We start from the raw sequence: 18,801 nt of genomic DNA, 5'->3' as shown, positions 1-18,801 counted from the left end.
CAAATATTTCCATTTGTCGTCACATTTGCCGTAAACACCATGACAGTTCTTCATTGAAGGCAAATGGCAGAGGTGGTGGACGCCTCCCCGACTGTCCCCGCGGCGACCGATCGGAATGCTAAAAATAAATGCGAGCCTTTGTGGACCTACAGAAGGTCAACGGTTGTTAGCTGCAACCGCAAGTGTCACATTGTCCAAATGCATTGTCCCGTCTGACTCGCTGAGGACACACCCACATTAGGAACTCCTTTGATATTTGCCATCAGTGTGTGCATGTGTGAGACCTCGTCGCATTTTTGTCGTGACTAAACACACTATGGACAAAAGTATTGGGACATGTGGTGATATTCCACTGACATGAAGCGAAAAAGTGAAGAAAATATGGAGTCATTCTCCTCCTTCAGCAGCGTCCACTCTTATGGGAAGACTTCCTATTATAAAATGCTGGAGTGTGTGTATGAGTGCGTGTGCATATTTAGTAAGGATGAACAAGTACACCACTATCTTTATCTGTTCACCCATCTAAATTATCTGTATCCTTAGCTGTACTCTGAGTGGGCAGAGTGGGTGTTTTTTAACTGGAAATGGGTGTGACTTAAATTGGTACATTATTTTACGTCTGAAATGGACATGGATTGATCAGAAGTTGCTTTATTATTCAGCTATATGTGTACTGTGCATGTGTGTAAGTGATCTGTAAGACTATTTAATTATTTTTTCATGTGAAGTTTCTCTGTGAAGTCGGTGATTCATGCAAACATCGAGTGATGGCAAACAGGGAAATAATCTGTCAGCCTTTTTCACTGTAGTTTTCTCAAAAGCACCGCAATGAGCAAAGTTTTCCAACTGACTTTATATCACCAGCCAAATTAGAAGCAGGCAGACGGAAAAAAAACAACCATAGTGGCAGTGACCAACGCGACACGAGCCGTTTTCAACTCTGTGTTGTCAAATGCACCACGTACAAAACAAGTCTACCAACTAACTAATATACAAACCGAAATACAGTGAAATAGAGAACATGAGTCACTCACTACGTTTACATGCTGTCAGCATTTGGGTTAAAGTCAATATTCCGGTTTCTGAAACATTCCGAATAACCCGTTTACATGCGTAAAAAAAACCCTGCACAGTCAATGTTTAGACGCACGGTATAAACGTCATGACGCAATGCGCGTCATTTCCGCTTCTTCTTCCTGTTTCCAAAAACAACAACAACACTGGCACGGTGGATAATGAACGCCTTTGTTTGCGTTTTGGTGCTGGTACTGGCCCACCCCCAGTACTTGACACTATTCTGTCTCACTTTCTTCATTAATGGAAGGGGAGAACGTGAAGAAAAGGAAATGTAGCTGGAGCTGTGCCATCCATATCCATGCTATATCCCCACCTGTATCTGTACCTGTTTATTATTATCTGTATCCGTATCTGTACTCGGAATGGGCGGGGCATAGACCGGAAGGGGGGCATGGTTTAACCAAAAATGTGTGGAGCTTAAATCGGTACATTATTTTAAGTCTGAAATTGACATTGATTGATCAGAAGTTGCTATATTTAATGTTTATTATTCAGCTATATGTGTACTGTGTAATTTTTTTTCTCGCGTATTTAAAGCATACGCATCATGGCAAGCTACTGCTCTCTGTTATGACGGCAGACAACAGCACAGTGTAGCTCCCCACAGAGCCTGACGCTCCTTTATAACTTTATTCTGACACATCAACAGCAGTGCAGTTCAAACACCATTTATGTATTTCCAACTCTCAACAAGCTAAATAAACGTCTCTAGTCCATTCATCATTGCAACGACACTTCCTCATTGTCACTAGACAGACTGCGAGATGCATTCAAGGACACGCCGAACATCACATTTAACGTCCTTATTATGTCTGTATGCCTGGTCTAAATCAGGTCACCAACACGGTGCCCGCAGGCACCAGGTGGCCCCTAAGGACCACATGAGTCGCCCGCCAGGATGTTCTAAAGATAGCTCAAATAGTGCCGCTTACCTACATCTACATAAATATTTTTTTGGTGCTATCCTTGTTTAAATCACACTTACATGTAAATTTGAAATGACAATATATAAAAAAAAAAAAACACTTAAAAAATTGTACAAAAGACTGTTTTAGTAGTGCCCATTCTCTTTCATTTCTTTAAGTTAACATATGATTAAACATAGCTATCAATTACGACACGAGATGGGCACATGAATGCACCAGAGCAGCCGCAGAGCTTTGAGAGTTGTTGTTGTAACACGGACCTTGTTTTTGATGTTCAACTAACAGTGTGCGTCTATAAACGTGAGTAACCTGGTTATTTCTCATTCATTCAATGCTGGACGCTGTTTGCACCGTAGTATTGTATGTGTTGTGTGCTTTAAGCATCCAGCCGCCGAGCTGGTCACTAACTACTGAGCTAAGTTAGCCTCGTCAGCATTGCCACCAATTCATTATATTGTTAGCATGCTATTTCAGTGTGTTTAGTGTACTGCTGATAGCTGAGATGTTATGTTGCTGTGCATTTGTGGATATGTCTAGGGAGGGGCGGTCGCTGTGTGTGACTGGCCAATCACAGAGCGTGAAGAGTGAATACATAATGAGGATTTTCTGTCATCACGACTACAGATAATGGAGAGCTGTACTCGTTTCAGATTCGTACTTGGCAAAAACGGAAACTCGTCTACAACGAGTATCCGGCTCATCCGTAGTACAAAACCTGCTTCGCGTAACTTCTTGCTCACCTTCTGATAGATTTCGCTATTGCGGTACTTTCTACCATCAACAAAAGACATACAGTAATGTTCCTGTCTTTCACCACACTAACAAGGTGGCGTGTTTCCCCCTCGCTCCAGTGTGGGCTTATGCGTTTCGTCATGTTTACAAGTAGTTCCTGCCAAAGACACAAGATTCTTTTCGAATAGAACATGTGCAGACCACAAATTAATGTTCCTTTCGGTCAGGATATTCCATATACATGACACGATTTTTGGGTTAGAAAAGGAGTAACCTTGTTACATTGACATAATGTCAACATAACTGAAATCGAAACTGAAACAAACCATTGTTTACGTGTGACTTTGAGCAGGGACATAAGGAGAATGGTTGATTATGAATTATTTTTCAAACTATGATCATTTGTTGACATGGTTGTCATCCATTTGTGCATATTTTTATTTAGACTTCTGTTTTATGTGATATGCTGCTAATTTTGTTGCATGTCTTGACTACAATGAGAACAAAGCTTTTGCACATGCGCTAATCTTTCTTCCTGTGGCTAACAATTAAACAAAATGAAATGGTTGCATTATGCTAGTTGCTGTGGTAGAACCCAAGTTAACTTGATTTTATATTTAAACTTAGTTGTCACTGAACAGGAAGTGACTGTGTGCATGTTTTAATGCTGTCTAACTAGACAGTAGTTATGCTGCTGTTGTGTTTTCACGCTGCCTAGCGATAATGATGAAGCACTACAACACGTCAACATAAATACGGCAATTTTTCATAGAAATTACTCCTTTGGGTCAAATTTTATGTCGACTAAAGCAGTTGACCATGTATGCATTTTTTACTAAAAAGAATATGGCGGACCAGGACTTGGTAAGTTGGTTCACATAAACGGGTTGTCGACATAAAGGGGACCGATTTAAGCGGGTTCCACTGTACACTGAAAGCTGTAAATGTGTTTTACCTCGCTGAAATGTACTTATCATCCTCTTGAGACGGAACTATAATCCAAGCATGCAAGCCTGGATTTGAGACCACTTAGGAAGATGACAGATGGGATTGGTGACAAATCCCCTTATCCTCTGCTCACTTCATTCCCAAAATACATCACGTCCTGAGAGAAAAATAAATAAATATTACAAATATTAGAACACTTAAAGAGAAGAAGCATCAATATTTGTCAGCAGAAAACTCGAAATAGGTAAACACAACACATTACAACCTGATCTGATGAGATACAGCATAGCTTGCGGTGTTGTGACTTTTCCAGTGGAGACTGTAAATGTAAAACCTCCAAACAACTTCCTGAATGCACGTGACCGTGGTTAAATGAAAGAAAGCTACAAGAACCTTTCTTGGTGGAGTTAAGGAGTGGCGGAGGAAACAAACGTTAGCAACACTAGCATAACTATGTGAGCTACAGTGCGAACATTACACTCACATTTTAACAGCTACATAATGCTAGGTTAGCCTATTCGCTGAAGAAAACCATGATCAAACTTCCAGCTCCCACATCTGTAGCCGGCTGATGGATAGTTGGCAGAACTACAGGCCAGTTATGGGCGTATACACAGGGCAGACTCATCCAGCTAGCCGCAACCTCAAAAGCAAGCATTTTAGTGCCTCTTCTCTCAAAAATGGGGCAAAAAAGTGAGGGAGATAATAGATTTTTCTCACATTTGGTGCTCATAAACAGACTGCAGGGACACATACAGTATTACTGTTGGAACATCATTAAAAACTTTGCATAATAGGGGACATTTACCGTGGGTCTCTGCAGAGCTGGTCCCAATGCTAACACTAAATAACACACCAAACCGTGATTGTACATGACTATCTACCGTATTTCCTCAAATAGTAGGGGGGGTAGCAGCCATCCAAACATGTCAAATGTCAGCACTCTGGCAAAGTCTATTCAAGTTTGCACTTGTTGCATGCTCATGCCCATTTTGTTTGTTGTATGTTTTATTGGCTGCTCTGCTACCTCCTTTCTGCTCTGTTTTGCAGTGCACGTGCTGGCCGTGTCTGGGGTGAAGCCACCCGGTCACACCTGGGAGCAAATGTCTAATCAGGCCTTTTTAAGCCATGCTTGGACTCACTCTTGTCGTCAGACCGTTGCATATTGTACGCATGCTTTCAGCATTCCGGCCTATTCACTTGTTGCTATCTCTCGCGTAGCTTGCTTTTGGCCAACCTTTTCCATGGACTGTGTGTTCTCTCAGTTAGCTTTTGCTACTTTTTGCTCCTTTAGTTTACCATTTACCTGTGGCTTTGTCCTGCTTTCTGTTGTACTTTGTTTAATTTTGTGACTATTTTTCCACTCAGTTTGAGCGTGCCTGCTTTGGGGTTCTATTCCGGCTTCCAGACATTTTCCATTTTAAGCGTGCTAACTAAGCACAAGATAGCTCATAAGAATCACTGTGTGGCTCTGTCAAAAAGATAGGATTTATATACACATACACACACACATGCACACACACATCCTCATACACACAGGGTGGATTACTGGATTGTGAGTGCCACATCTCATCGCCCCCTACAGTGAAATAATAGAGAGTGATAGTTAGCTCAGGTCATGTGACAGGCGGGTTGATTGGCGCAAAGTGTGAAAGCACTGACAGCTGTGTGTGTATGTGTGTGTCCATGTTCGAGTGTGTGTGTCATTCTCATGGCAGAAGGAATGCAGAGAGGAATTCTTGTAATTGTCCAAACTCAGCCCAGACGTTCATCCTACTCACTCATCCACGGACCCCCATCAACACACACAGGCACACAGTCTCTAATGGAGTGAAAGGAGCTCAAGCATTATTTTTTGTGGACCGGCCCAAAACTTTCCTCTATAGAAAAAATGTTTTTACCATATTTTTTTTTGGTTGTTTGTTTTTTTTTTAACAGGAGCGCTCCTTAAAAACAGGTCCTTGAAAACAGCATAAATTACATACAAAATAAGAATAATAGTGAAGGGAGAAGTCATTAAATGTGGCAAACCAGAACAATTTAGGGGCTGTCCACACAGAAACGTTTTCAGGTCAAAACGGCGAAGTATTTAGCGGTGTTTACACTTGCACGCATTTTGCCTCAGCATTGACATGCAATTTACCCTGACAATACATGTCATTTATTTATTTATTTATAGCACGCCTGGAAAAGCATGAAGACTAGTACGCATAAATTACGCACTTGGCACCTAATTCTTGACCACAAATTGGCATTGGCATGAAATGACCCTGCTCCTGCATGACTTATTTACACCTTGTCAAGTAGTGTTTACGTCTAGTGCACGACAATAGTATGTGCGACGCACATTGTTCCTGCATGGCTATGCATTGTCACCACCACTGTCTGCATCCGTGAAGCAGTCATGGCATTATTTGGTTCCGCTGTGTCCCGTGTGACACCATGCAAAAGCAGGCATCACCCCTACAGCTTCATTAATTCCTCTATTTGCAAAGTTACTTTTTTCTTAAACATTGAACCCTGCGGCTTATACAAAGGTACGACTAATTGATTAAATATTGTGCCCCTCGCGAGTCAGTGAGGAAACAATAGCTCTTCTTTGGCAGGAGCTATCAGTGCACTCACAATGAGCTTGTCAACCCATTGGAAATCGCAGGAGGTCATTATATAAAACAGTATAACAATGTAACAGTCTGGCTCTCGGTGTCATCTTACAAGGAACACTAAACTCATCACACAGCAACTTAACACTCAAAAGGTAGACCTAATAAATATACAAACCAAAGTACCAATACGAGTTTAAAATGATAAAAACAACCCTTTTAAAGTTTTTCCTTAATGCATTGCGTCTGAGCAGCGAATTCATTGTTGCCTGCTACAATGGCGTCAGCCTCCCTCTGGGCTCCTCCACATGTAAATGTACTTTCTGCTTTCTTGGCTTGACTCACGTCACTCAGTTAGTACATTTACATGCAGTCAAATAACCTTATTATAACCGGAATATTAGCAATAACCCGGTTGCGCATGGCCATGTAAACACCAATAACTCTTTTAAAAAAAACGGAATATGCTTATATTCCAGTTTTTAAAAACCCGAATATTACCCCTGGGTTACTTCTTTTCTACCCCGAATATTGTGTCATGTATATGAATATCGGGATATCCCGATCGAAAGGAACATTAATTTGTGTTCTGCGCATGTCCTATTCAAAAGGAATCTTGTGTCTTTGGAAGGAACTGCTTGTAAACATGGCAACACGCAAAACTACACAATTTTGGAGCGAGGAGGAAGCAAGCCACCTCGTTAGTGTGGCGAAAGACAGGAACATTAAGTCTTTTATTGATGGTAGAAAGTACCGCAACAGTGAAATCTATCAGAAGGTGAGAAAGCAGGGTTTGTACAAACGCAGCTTCGAAAGTGTCCGGGGAGCTCTGGGGATAAAGCATGGATGTGGATGGCACAGCTCCGGCTCCATTTCCTATTTCTTCACGTTCTCGCCTTCCATTCATGACGAAAGTGAGACAGAATAGTGTCATGTGCTGGTGGTAGGTAAGTACCAGCACCAAAACACAAACAAAGGTGTTGGTTATCCGCTGTGCCCGTGTTGTTGTTGTTTTTGGATACAGGAAGACGAAGCTGAAATGATGTCATGACATTTACCCTGCATCTAAACATTAAACATTGTCAGTGCTGGGGGGGTTTTCACGTCACACATGTAAACGGGTTATTCCGAATGTTTCAGAAACCGGAATATGTAATATAATATTGACTGCATGTAAACGTAGTGACTGACTCGTGCACACCATAATATGCCATTTTATGACGTGGACATGCGCAGTTTATAGTCTGGTGCGGCTTACTGTATATACTGTATGTACAAATCTGTTTGTTTTCTCTAAATTTAGTGGGTGCGGCTTACATTGTTTTCACCGAGTGATCTGTTCCGTCTGGATGCAACTATTTACTATATCCGGCTCAGGGTGGATGCAATTTATTTTCAACCCGCCAAAAAATATAAAAATAAATCCCAGGAACGTTTCCGTGTGGACAAGGCCTTAGTTGAACAGCCTTGTCCTATAATGTAAGTGAACAAGCCACGACACCTCTTGTGTTGTTGTTCTTAGCACTAGCATGCTAGGATGCTGATGTTACTGTTCAGAGATGAAATTCACTTTCATCGATGTTCCATGTGTACTCACCCAAGTGACTAAAAGGATAATTACATTTCACACCTATAGAGGGCGCCTTGCAGAAGAGAAAACATATTCCTAACAGGTGCTTTAATGGTAATGCATGCCTTTGATGTGGTTATGGTGTTAGCAGCTGCTTCTGATCAGACATTTCACATTTCTTTATGACATTTAGCTCTTAGTTTTCTAGTTCCCAGCTGCCCTGCTCAGAGATGCCCTTGGGGCAGGATTGCTTGTCCCCAGGTGTGTGTATGTGTGTATCGAGTTGCAGACAGGCCTCTGAGTCCAGCTGTCTCTGATCTGATTTAAAATTGATGAAACACTACCCTGGCTGATAAGTAATCCTTTGTGTAGACTTGCGTTCATTAGACATTCTGCTGTAATGTCCAGCAGAGCACTTTCATCCGAAAAAGACACAGGTGGACTTAAACCATAGCCATATATATATATATATATATATATATATATATATATATATATATATATATATATATACACTAGGTCCCCAACTAACAAACACAATTGGTTCCAGACGACCGTTAGCAAGTCGATTTGTTCGTAAGTCCAACAAAAGGTAATATTACCAATGATATAGGTACTACATGTACGTGTATACATATACAGTATATGCGTATGTTTGTAAATATGAGTTTGAATGTAGTAGTAATATTAAATGAGGATAATTAATGAAAAAAAACAATAATAATAAAAATGATATAATAATACGTAATGATAAATGTTATTTACCTTTGAAGAGAAGTGGTCGAGCATACGTCGTTGTGGTGGAGGAGGAGGAGGAGTTATTCAAAAAAGGACAAATTGTCGTCGTCGTTAGACTCTTCTAAAAGAGGTAGTGTTCTGTGGGTGGTGTAGAATTAAGCAGGCCTATTAACTCTTCATGAACTTTAATCACACGCTCTGTCCGGGTTGCATCGTACAGCTACAATTTAGCTTTGCATTTCTCCTTTACACTCTCTCCACACCTTCTTCCTCTACCTGTTGGTCCCATTAGCAGTGTCACAGTGCCCTCTACTGGTCAAGCATGTAGCAGTATAAATATTGAGTTACTACAAGGCAAAATACAGCTTGTGTTTGTATCTCCGAATGTTCGCAAGTCGGATATTCGTAAGTTGGGGACCTAGTGTATACAGTATATATATACAGTCAAACTTGTCTATAGCGGCCACTAAAGGGAAACAGTATTTTTCAGTGGTGGCTATAGGCAGGTGGCAGACAGGTTTGACTATATATATATATATATATATATATATATATATATATATATATATATATATATATATATATACTTGACTACACAAAAGCACAGGACATGAAACCAGTGTCTGCATTCATACAGGTATATATGCTGGATGTCCGACACGGTGACAAAGGCATTGTCTTGTGATAGCTCTCACTGTGTTGTTTGCCTCGCCGATGATTTTCTTCCATCCTTTCCGGTCTATCTTTCACACTTTGTGGTGGGACTCTCCACAGAGAGAACTTACACAAGACACATTGCACAACCAAACCATCACTTTAGCCTCCAGCTTCTCTCGTCTGCCTCTAAATATCAAGAAGAGGATTGTTTGGCTCTTCTCGCCATCAGCTGCTCACATCAAGCATGAAGTTTCCGTTTTGGATTTAAGGACAAGACACCCAACAGAACATTTCCTTCCACTGGTAGACTCAGTTGGTTCTGTCCTTCGTCTCTCCACACTTCTATTCTTGTGTCTCCCTTGTTCTAGGCTTTTATTATTTAGCACCTGTCGAGCTTGGAACAGGAAGTCCTGTCATGCGATGGAAACGCACATATGAGCCGGACAGAAGCGCAGACTTTGCAGAGAGATTACTGTATGTATGTCAACTAGACTGGACGCACAGTGCTGACATCTGTGAATGCACACAAGTTAATGTGGAAAGACGTCTGGGCTGAATTACCACTAAACCTAATGACTATTTCATGTCAGGAGCAGAGAAAGAGAGGCCAGAAACTCAACACAGGGAAGAATTCTGACTCTTCTGCCTTTTGCCTCTCTTTGCTTTACATCTTCTCACGGCTATTTAGTAAAAAATCCTACAATGATGTAAAAGAACTGCATGCTCCCTTTTGTGATTCCAACCTTCCATTTTATGGTTAAAACTGAATTACTTTGGCATCTTCCTGCAGTGCCTTGCTGTCCACCTCAACTGTCAACTGACCAGAGGGGTGTACTCCAAAGTGAGTTTAGTGGGTTAGCAGTCTAAAACCAGGCTTGCCTGTACTACGAAGGTAGCTCCCTTGAAATGCAGCTAGGTCACCATGGTAATTTAGGCTTAGCTCATGAACTGGTCTTGACCAGGTTATGTCCAGAGTTTCAGCTTAAAATCAGCTATGACAGCTCCGATGTTTTACTGTGTAACTCATTCGGAGATGGCATAACTGTTTATTGAATAGCCCGTGGAACGTGGGAACAAGAATATTTCAGGCAGCACTACGACGGAAGCGGCTTCTTCGAGATCACGCTGATCCCAAATTCTCTATAAGAGGTACAGATTTTCAGCTGAGGTAATACCCTACATATGTTCACTTTTTGAGTACAGTATATGTCGCAGCAGTCCTTGTGTGAGTACTTAGTCCGTTGGTCTTCTTATATTACAATATTTGTTGGAGGAATAAGCATTCTGAGGCGTCAATCAACTGGAACCACATTTTATTCTAACAAAATGGAAAAACCTGTGACAAAACTGCCACCTAGTGGTCACCACGACGTACAGCACATTCTATAATTGAGATCAGTAAAACATGAAAACAATATACAGTTGTCCCTCGTTTATAGCGGTTAACTGGTTCCACACCCGACCGTGATAAATTAATTTCCGCGAAATAGGTTTCAATGTTAATTAATGGAATATATCCATAGTTACAGCATAAAAAACCTCTTTATGACTTTCTAAATATGGTTTTTAACATTATTGGAGCCATATAGACATGAAATAACACCCTTATAGTCCCCTTTACACTCCTGTTATTCATTATCAGTCATAACCTCACTCTTTTGGACCGTCCTGTGTGAAAATTTTATTTTTATGTTACCTGGGTTTCAGAGGGGGTTTTTTTAGCTATGGCCTTACATAGGATGGTCCAAAAGAGTGAGGTTATTCCTCTGGAAAAAGTCTTTGTCAGGCGGACATTGTGAACTGCAGCATTTTCCTGTTGAAAAACCCAGTCGGGGGCCGTCAGTCATGAGGGATGCCTCCTGCAACATCTTCACATACTGTAGCTAGTTGTCGTTTGACGCCCCTACACAACCTGAAGCTCCATTGTTCCACTGGAGGAAAAAGCGCCCAAGATCATGATGGCACCCACTTCTCACGCAGATGCCGTCTGATGGTTATTGGACTGCACTCGGCACCAGTAACAACCTTCATTTGGGCCGAGGATCATCCTGCGTCTTACCCAACCATTGAGCCAATCGGAACCATCGGTTTGACTTTTTTGTTCCATAACCCTCAGGAAATGACTGTCTTACTGCGTCCAACCTCAGCAGCAATGGCGTGCTGTGAGAGGCCTTGCAGCTCAACAGTCCGACCACTTTCAAAGAGAGAGCGCTCATTTGTCTTTGCCATCAATAGATCATTACAGTGTGAATACCTGACAGAAAATGACATTGAATTCACATTTTTGCCAAGATTTTGGCTTTTTAAAGGCTGTGGTCTTAAAATTGAGATCAGTTGATGAACAGCCTATTTCACTTTAATGCTTGTTTCCAAAACATTGCTTACTAATTTTTTTGGTCTTACTCCCATTTCTTCTTTTTGCATTTTGAACCTTTACTTAGAATCTCCTTAAGATCAGTCAGAGCTAAATTTAAATTCTTGCAATTTTTCAACTGGCCTTGAAAGTTTGATCAGGAGTGTTTACTGAGTTTTGACGTTCAGGAAATAACAGCTTCTCTCCGATTATTGCGTGCTTCCAATTAACGCCCCGTCCTCTTCTCTGCTTCGGTGTAGAAGTGTACATTTAAAAGTGCAACGAAAGTACTCCCCCCTCAAAGAAATCTGCTTGGTGTGTAATAAATACAATAAACATATGGCCGCGTCTGTTTGAACACACTCGCCAGTTCTCTTATTTCCTACTTCATAGTCGGTGGCCACATGAAAGACTGCGATATCTACACTTGCCAATGAAAAACATCTTTTCTTCGAGTGCATCTCTTCTGTCAACACTCATCAGAGGCTTAATGACTGACATCTAAAGGCCATGGTGGCGACATAAGGCATGGGTTTGAGGCAAGAGTCGGGAAAGAAATAAGATTATCAAATGTTTTGACTCTGGCAAACCGCAAATAGTTTATCGGATCATTACTTTGTCTGGAACGTATTTTCTCTCAGTTAAATGACAGTTTTTGTAGTGACATGTTCTGGTTTTGGAACGGCAGTTGTGCCGTCTGTGAGGACTTTTAAAAGGCTATATGGATTTGGCTTGGGAACCGGAATGGAAGATGGAAGATTTGAATCAGCTATGGACAAGAAAACACAAAAGCATAAGACCCACTAATGACCATAATATGGAAACTGGGATTTGGGAATCCAACAATAATGTAATCTTTCTACTTCCCATTCCTGTTTGCTTGATAGGACTTCAGAGCCAGTATGAACCAACTTTTTGTTCATGAAAGACTTTGATTTGGGTCTGCTATGACTGGTGAGTTGTGCACACGAACACCAACGAAGAAGAAGCATTCATTCAAGCAACATTTGCGACACAGTAATATAATGCAAAGGAGAGTGCACGACCAACACCTCAGAATTCATGGTCTAGAAATAACACAGTGCGCTACGTCGGACTTCCTCTAAGCTGTCAGAATCAGGGAAGTCAAACAATAAATGACTTCTGTTTCATGCCAATGTAACCGAGTGTTTCAGGATGCTAGCTGATGTGGAAGTTCAGTGTAAATAAAGGACAGGAGCTTTATTTATTTGCACAGCGAGTGTCATTTAGCAATAGTGAAGACACCTTCTCAACCTATGCCTTCAAAATAAGAGCCGTGTGGGCTACAACCTGTTTCCTTATAACAAAATAAGGGGGTCATAAAAAATAGCTTACACCAACATTAAGGCAGCAAAAAAATAAACTAGTAGTATATTAGTATACACCGGCCGCTTTTCCTCCTCTGAACTACTTGGATGCCCCCAAATTCCCTCCACATATGACAGCCAATCAAAACCGTGGGAGACTCGTATAATTTGGTCTGGATGTTAACACGTCGCTAACGGTGTTGCTGGTGACAGCCGCACATCGCCTTCCGTGTGCTTGGTTTGCTACAAGTTGGCGATGAGTTTCGCCAATTGCAGTCGTTTGTCGCCTCCCGTGTGTGGCGCCTATTACTTACAGGGGCACGTAAACACCAACACTGAACTAACAGTTGTGTTATCACATGAAGACAGGGGGGTCACTAGACAGAACACTACCTCCAATCGTAGTACTAACACAAAATGATAGCACAATATGTAAGAGGTAAGTAAACACACATAGGGCAACTATGACTATGGGGATAACAATAATAAACAACTACATATGTTAACTCTAAACACAAAACTTCAGCAACTTTTTACAAACCAAGTACCACAAAGCTCCAAATTCCACTGAAAATCAATTTTAAAAAATGTATGAATGTGCAATATAAGTTTCATTTTGTTGAATCATATACTAGGCAGCGAAAGTAACACATGACCACTTACTGGTTTAACAACAAAATAAAGCAACTACAGTAGTTAACATTTAAAACCTTGCGGCCAGCAGGCTTGTGTTACCGGTGGATCCATTTTGACATAAGAGCAAGTGTTTCTACACAGTGTTTCGTGAGTAGCAAGTCTACTACGTGTCAAATGGGTTTTCCACACAAGAGCTCTCCGTTCTGAGGCTCCAACCCTCCAAAGTTTTTTGTCTGTCCATCTGAAAATGTCATCTTGCTGATGGTCGCTATAACTGCTACTGCTTTTACATACCTCACATGCTTCCTGTCCTGGAGCTGTCAGGAAGCCTGATTTTCTGTGGAGAAGGAGGGGAGAGGTTAAGACACAATAAACAACAGTACCTCGCAAAAGTGAGTACACCCTTCACATTTCAGCAGGCATTTTATTACATCCTTTTCAAGGGACAATACTATAGAAAGTAAACTTGGATATACTTTTGAGTAGTCAGTGCACAGCTCGTACAATACTTGTGAATATTTAGTGCGTGCACCATTGTTTTCTAGCACTGCCTTAATCCTCTAGGGCAGGGGTGTCAAACTCGTGCCATGGAGGGCCGAGACACTGCAGGTTTTCTTTCCAGCCAGTCACTAATGCAGGTGATGTTGATGATCAACACCTTCAGTTTGAGGGAAGGAGCTCATCAATTAAATCACCTGCTGAAGAAACTGGTTGGAGAGAAAACCCGCAGCGTCTCCAGGGCAGGAGTTTGACACATGTGCTCTAGGGCACTGAATTGAGCAGAGCTGCACAGGTTGTTCCTTGAACCTTGAACCCCCTTCACACTTCCATGATGGCGTCACTGGTGGATCTGGTGGATGTTAAACACCTTGCACTCTTCCACCTTCCTTCCGCTTGAGGATGCCCCACAGGTGCTCAATTGGGTTTCAGGTGTGCAGGGCACATACTTGGCCACGCCATCACCTTCAGCTTCCTCAACAAGGCAATTGTCATTTTGGAGGTGTGTTTTGGGCTCTTTATCATGTTGGATAACTGCAATATGCTACCCAGTTTCTGCTTCATAATGTCACAGTGCATGTTGGCATTTATCTTCCCCCTGTGAACCGCAGCTCCACCGTGTCGACAGCACTTGGGTGTCATGCTTGACATTAGGCCAGACACAATTATCATGCCAAAATACCAGAAAAGGTTGCCAGGTTTGACACTATTGATGATTTAAGTTGCCAAGCTCCAGGACAATGCATGATATGATGCATGCATTTAAACGTCTTTAACCTCAAGAAGATGGGAGGGAATCATGGTCTGCTTCACGATGTTACAGCACATGTTGGTATTTGTATTTCCCTCAATGAACTACAGCTTCCCAGTGGAGGCAGCAACCATGTACACTACCACCACCATGCTTGACTGTAGGCAACACAATTATCTTGCCACTCACTTGTGTTGCCAGATAATAAACCATGCTTTTTTGTGGTTGAATGCAGCCTATTAGTCAAAATATATGCACATTTAAGCAAATTGTACATATTTTTTGCGTAAGCATGAAAATAGTTAAATGAACTAAAATACAAATATAAACTATTAAGAAGACAAATCCATTCCATTCCATTTTCCTCCGCTTATCCGGGTCCGGGTCGCGGGGGCAGCAGTCTCAGTAGGGAAGCCCAGACTTCCCGGTCCCCGACCACCTCCTCCAGCTCCACCGGGAGGACACCGAGGCGTTCCCAGGCCAGCTGTGAGACATAATCCCTCCAGCGTGTCCTAGGTCTTCCCCGGGGCCTTCTCCCGGCTGGGCATGCCCGAAACACCTCACCAGGGAGGCGTCCGGGAGGCATCCGGACTAGATGCCCGAGCCACCTCAGCTGGCTCCTCTCGATGTGAAGGAGCAGCGGCTCTACTCTGAGCTCCTCTCGGATAACCGAGCTCCTCACCCTGTCTCTTAGGGTGAGTCCCGCTACCCTACGAAGAAAACTCATTTCAGCCGCTTGTATCCGCGATCTCGTTCTTTCGGTCATGACCCAAAGCTCATGACCGGTGAGGGTGAGGGTGAGGGTGGGAACATAGATCGATCGGTAAATTGAGAGCTTTGCCTTCCGGCTCAGCTCTCTCTTCACCACGACGGTCCGGTACAGCGACCGCATTACTGCAGACGCTGCGCCGATCCGCCTATCGACCTCACGCTCCAACCTTCCCTCACTCGTGAACAAGACCTTGAGATACTTGAACTCCTCCACCTGGGGCAGGACCTCATTCCCAACCCGGAGGGAGCAATCCACCCTTTTCCGACTGAGAACCATGGCCTCGGATTTGGAGGTGCTGAGTCTCATCCCAGAAGCTTCACACTCAGATGCAAACCGTCCCAGTAAACGCTGCAGGTCACAGCTCGATGAGGCCATCAGGACCACATCGTCTGCAAATAGCAGAGATGAGATCCTAGTGCCCCCGAACTGGACTCCCTCGACACCTTGGCTGCGCCTAGAAATTCTGTCCATGAAAATTATGAACAGAATCGGTGACAAAGGGCAGCCTTGGCGGAGGCCAACGTTCACCGGAAACAGGCTTGACTTACTACTGGCAATGCGAACCAGGCTCCTGCTCCGGATGTACAAGGACTGAATGGCACGTAGTAGCGCGCCACCAATCCCATACTCCCGGAGCACCCCCCACAGGACACCGCGAGGGACACGGTCGAATGCCTTTTCCAGGTCCACAAAGCACATGTAGACCGGTTGGGCAAACTCCCAAGTACCCTCCAGGACCCTTGCAAGGGTGTAGAGCTGGTCCAGTGTTCCGCGACCAGGACGAAAACCACATTGCACCTCCTGTAGCCGAGGTTCGATTAACGGTCGTACCCTTCTCTCCAGCACCCTGGAATAGACTTTCCCAGGGAGGCTGAGGAGTGTGATCCCCCTATAGTTGGAACACACCCTCCGGTCACCCTTCTTGAAAAGGGGGACCACCACCCCAGTCTGCCAATCCAGAAGTACTGTTCCCGACTTCCACGCAATGTTGAAGAGACGTGTCAGCCAAGAAGGAAGACAAATCAAACTGTGAAAAGTAGTATTCTACATTGGTCACAACAGGCACAATAATAACATAATAATAATCATCATCATCATAGTAATAATACAGGCTACTATTGCAGCCATAACCCATGACAAGCTAAAACTCAAATCCGAACCCCCGACGTCACTTCCTGTGGAACACTTACTGCGACACACACAAGCACAAGTTTTATATTGGTATCTTAAATGGCTTATTTTCTCTCATTACAGTCGTCCCTCGTTTATTGTGGTTAACTGGTTCCACACCCCAGCCGCGATAAGTGAATTTCCGCAAAGTAGGTTTCAATATTAATAAACTGAATATTTTCGTAGGTATGGCATAGAAAACCTTTTTACAATCTTCTAAGTAAACTTTTTGTATAGAACCTGAAAAAGTCCTCAAGGTGGGGCTGAGTAGAGGAACGAAGGAGGGAAGGAAGTTGAGGGGAAAAGGACAGGTTTGAAGGTACATTTCAAGACATGAAATAAAACCAATATAGGCACCTTCACATTTATTTTTTCCAATATAGTAGATATAATCAAAAAAATTAGACATATTAGACATAAATTAGACCTAACTAAGGTAGGCACTTGTTTTTCCTGGACAGTGTACTTCTAAAGTACTTTTGCCCTTACAATACATATACTGTAATGGCAAATTTAAATGGATTTACACTCGTATTTACACTCAAATTACCCAATATAGTAGACAAATATGAGTAAATAAGCCATTTACGACGTAAATAAATAAAATGTGTTCACAGGGGAACCTTAGTGCCGAGTTTATTGTCTGTATCACCTAACAGTTACTGACACTTGGTGGCCAATGTGAATGCAGTATTACTCAATTAGAACGCTTCTTCCGCCTTGTATTTGTATTTTAGTTCATTTAGTTAGTTCATTTTGTCATTTTTATGCTTGAAATGCTAAATTTAGGCCAGGAATAGGCACAATTTGCTTAAATATGTATATATTCAACCACAAATACATTTTTGAAAAACCACAATAGAGTGAGGGAGCAATGTTCAAACCGTTATTGTGGTAAATTGGATGAAGACACGACCGCAATACAAAGTAGGATTCAATATTAGTAAATAGAATGTTTTCATAGCTAGAGCATAAGAAGCCTGTTTATGACTTTCTAAATATGTTTTTTAACATTAGAGCCCTGTAGACATGAAATAACAATTTACTCTCCTATTATCGTTTACACCACATTGCTCAACTATTACGTGCATGGCTTCGGGATCACTGCAGGGCCACAAGAGATGGTCGCCGCTTTAAGCATTAACACGCTACCGAGCGATTCTAAACTTAAAAAAGGAAGTGACGAAGAAGAACAAAGTAAGAAGCCAAAAATTACCACTTCCACATGGAATGGGAGGAGAACTTGTTTTCGCTATGTCATGTGGGACATGCCATGGTGGACAATGACAGCAATGGTGCGGTCAAGAATCCTGAACACTTCCGTTATGCCGACCAAACTGCCGTAGGGCGGAAGGAAAACTGTCTGCTGCCACCGCAAAGTGGCGAGGGATGACTGGATTTGGTATTGGCGTTATTTCATGTCTAGAGGGATCTAATAATGTTAAAAAACATATTTAGAAGATCGTAAACAGGGTTTCCATGCCACGAAAATATTCAATTTATAAATAAGGAATCCTACTTCACGGAAATTCACTTAACATGGTGAAGTCTAGAGGCAATTAACTGTGATAAACGAAGGATTACTGTACTGCAATACACTGACTAAAGTATATCCAAGTTTACTTTCTATAGTATTGGCCATTGACAAACTATACTATCATAAAAATGTAATAAACAACCATGAACTGCAATCAACAACAAAATGTCATTGTTCTTTGTCTGCATGTCTATAGCAACACCAGGGAGTGAGGCACACCCATCCCCATGTTGTGTGAGGTGGAGGCTCTATGAAGGTGAACCCCAAAGGATTCTGTGTGTGTCCTTTCATGTCTGCATTTCAGTATAGTGCGCATATTCCTGTACAAAACAATGACAACCACTACAGTACCTAGAAAGCTCCCAATTTTAAAATTAGAAAATAAAAACAAATGAGGTTCAATGATTTTAATGAGGGGGTGTTGAAAAGATGACAAAAAGGATAGCTGTAGCTTTCATCCAAAGAGAGGGGAAGCCAAATTAGCGATGTGGCATGATACCCCCAC

At 42.2% G+C, this 18,801-nt stretch overlaps 1 protein-coding gene and 1 long non-coding RNA gene across 3 annotated transcripts in view; one reads left to right on the top strand and one right to left on the bottom strand.

The window, feature by feature from the left end:
* Window positions 1-18,801, bottom strand: part of sema3b (sema domain, immunoglobulin domain (Ig), short basic domain, secreted, (semaphorin) 3B) — a 93,981-nt gene that overhangs the window by 58,891 nt on the left and 16,289 nt on the right. Inside the window, exons 2-3 of one of the 2 annotated variants that reach the window (XM_054782351.1) lie at window positions 13,863-13,905; window positions 3,691-3,840 (exon numbers count right to left, since the gene is read on the bottom strand). The gene's annotated coding sequence lies outside the window, so the exon portion shown is untranslated. The remainder of the gene's footprint in view (window positions 1-3,690; window positions 3,841-13,862; window positions 13,906-18,801) is intronic. The other variant, XM_054782342.1, reaches the window with a different exon arrangement.
* On the top strand, window positions 12,490-18,591 carry LOC129185381 (uncharacterized). Its single transcript, XR_008572064.1, has 3 exons — window positions 12,490-12,558; window positions 13,893-13,960; window positions 18,493-18,591. It is a non-coding gene; the product is annotated as an uncharacterized LOC129185381 (long non-coding RNA).

The sequence above is a fragment of the Dunckerocampus dactyliophorus genome, chromosome 1, assembly GCF_027744805.1.
Source record: "Dunckerocampus dactyliophorus isolate RoL2022-P2 chromosome 1, RoL_Ddac_1.1, whole genome shotgun sequence".
In the NCBI taxonomy this organism is placed as follows: Eukaryota; Metazoa; Chordata; class Actinopteri; order Syngnathiformes; family Syngnathidae; genus Dunckerocampus; species Dunckerocampus dactyliophorus.
Note: the sequence above shows the minus strand (reverse complement) of the source record. Positions and strands in the feature narration are given on the sequence as shown.